At 36.0% G+C, this 2,564-nt stretch overlaps 1 pseudogene; it reads left to right on the forward strand.

Annotated features, from left to right (window-relative positions):
• The first annotated feature begins 13 nt into the window (after positions 1 to 13).
• LOC111735120 lies at positions 14 to 132 on the forward strand (annotated as a pseudogene).
• Positions 133 to 2,564: the final 2,432 nt, after the last annotated feature.

Raw genomic sequence — 2,564 nt, forward strand, 5'->3', positions numbered from 1 at the left:
AAAGACTCAAGAGTTCTACAGCCATGCTACCCTGAACATGCCCAATCTCATCTGATCTCGAAAGTTAAGCAGGGTCGGGCCTGGTTAGTACTTGGTTGAGAGACCACCTTGGAATACCAGATGCTGTAGGCATTAAAAAAATTAAAATAAATAAACAAATAAATAAATAAAAAGACTCAAGAGTTATAAATGAAAACAAGTGTTAGGTGTTAATAAAAAAGAAAATTATTGCAGACTGGAGGGTGTCGAACTATCCAGGCAGCTATTGTCTGCATTACAACATTATGATTAACATGGAATAATGATAAATTAAATAAAAAAGTGGGATACAAAATTGAAGTAGTATACAAATGTAATTAATGTGCATTTATTTGATCTTACTCTAGTGAAAATAATGCTGGAATTCAAGATTAAAAAGTAATAAAATCCAAATATTTAGTTACCTTCTGTGTTTGGACAGTGAAATCACATTGGTCCATAGTAATCTCTTTCATGTCTTCTCTCTTTTCTACAGATCTATATCCCAGCTATTAGCATGTCTGTTTCTCTTTGAATCCATTTCCATTGTAGAAAGTTATTTTTATTCCTATAGAATTAAAAAAAAATCAATATTAACCATTTTTTCCAGAATGTGAGCTTCATATGAGGCTCTTTATTTTCAATCCCTAGAATAGAGCCTAGATCAAAATTGACATTCAGTAAATAACTGTGGAATGAATACATTTTTGCTTTTAATTATCGACTGCTGGACATAGTTAGGTGATTCGGCCATTTTAGCTATTTCAAATGGAGATGATTATATTAAGGAAATTGTGGTTCCCTATTTTGATATTCTATCTCACACTCTCCAACCCCATAGGAATTTTGCAGGAAGAATCTGCCTCATTAGGGTAGCTCATTCCTAGCTAGGCAATCTTGCAGAATCTCTGTTGTGGAGTCACTTGCATGAATTTGGCTTTGAGCGTGTGAGGGACGCTGGGTCACAGTATTTTCCAGGAAGGGGTCACAGAGAAAATGCTCCCCAGACATACTTTTGTAAAGACAGGTCAATGGGAAAATCTAAGAGATTGATACTTCGATAAACAGTAAGCAGGCTGATACTTTCCTTAATTTATTCAATACACATGTGTAGGTGAGCCATCTGTTTTGTACAGTCTCTGGTGACTGACTCAGGCTGGGAATTTCCTGGTTTCAAAGAACATTTCCTCTAGCTTTAAGCTCATCAGATTCAGAGTCATATCACCATCTTCCTGGGATATTCTAACTTAATAAATATTGAATTTAAATAGTGGATAGCCACTACTTACTCACAGAGGACTTATAGAATATGTCTCTGTCCCCTGTAGTTCCAGGGACTTCATTTTGAGAAGCATTGGGGAGAAGATTGCCTTTACCTGACTGTTTACTCATAGCCAAAGTTGGGTTATCAGTTGTTGTTGTTTTTTTTAATTTTGTTGAGGTCCTGCCCAAAATGTTGTTAGTCTTCTTCTACTGAGAACGATACCTGATGGATTTAAATGTAAGTAAAACAAACAAAAAAAATTGTTAAAAAAACAAAAAGAATAGTAGAAATAACGGAAGCCTAGACATCATGTTGGAAAGTGCTTGACACCATTACCTATTTCAAACTTTGCTAACTAAACCCTGGTTTGATGAAGGTGAGTGTTTATCTGGAGTCCTGAGAACTCCAGGGAGGAGATACCCGGAGGAGACAAATGAAGAGTAATGGGACTGTGTTATAACAGTCATCATGGTAGTTGAAGAAATTTTATTTTTAACAGAGGCCAGAGTACATTGAAGCAACTAATTAGTCAGCAGGTTGTTTTCTTTTTAATTGTTGTTGTCAGCTACTTGCTCTCTGCTCAAAATGAAATGAACTTTAGTACTATTTCTTACAAGGTGGTGACAGCAATCCATTAATTAAAGGCAACTCTTATGTTTCAAAAAATTTTTTAAATTATGAACTTGCAGAATGAAAGACTCCAAGACTAATCCTGGGATAAATTTGACTGTTATCTTTAATTACTAATCTACTAATTTTTATTCTGCTTTAGTGAAGGGAAGTTATGCCCCTAAATAATATTTAAGATCCCAGTTTCCACTCATGACCACTTGTCCTAATATACAATTTAGAGCTGCATTTGGTCTTTAAAATAAACTTGATGGTCTTTCTGATGTGTGCCCCTGGCCAGGCTATAGTCTTCAGTTACTCAAACAATAATCTAGGTGTTGCTGTAAAGTTATTTTTTCGATATGATTAAAGTCCATAGTCAGCTGACTTTAAGTAAGACAGATTATCCTAGATAATCTGAGTGGGTCTGAGTCAATCAGTCCAAAAGCCTTAAAAGCAGAGCTGAGACTTTTCTGAAGAAGAAACTCCACTTGTGGACTGCAGCTTTTCGTGCCTGAGAGTTTTGGCATGCCCTTCCTGATAGGCTGTCCTGTGGCTTTCAGGTGTGCCTAGCAAGTGCCCACAATCACATAAATGAATAAATCTCTTAATATATATTTCCCCCCCATTCTGCTTCTCTGGCTTAACCCTGACAGAGTTTGTGGTAGCAGAA

This window comes from Pteropus vampyrus, unplaced genomic scaffold, assembly GCF_000151845.1.
Source record: "Pteropus vampyrus isolate Shadow unplaced genomic scaffold, Pvam_2.0 Scaffold15580, whole genome shotgun sequence".
NCBI classification, from domain to species: Eukaryota; Metazoa; Chordata; class Mammalia; order Chiroptera; family Pteropodidae; genus Pteropus; species Pteropus vampyrus.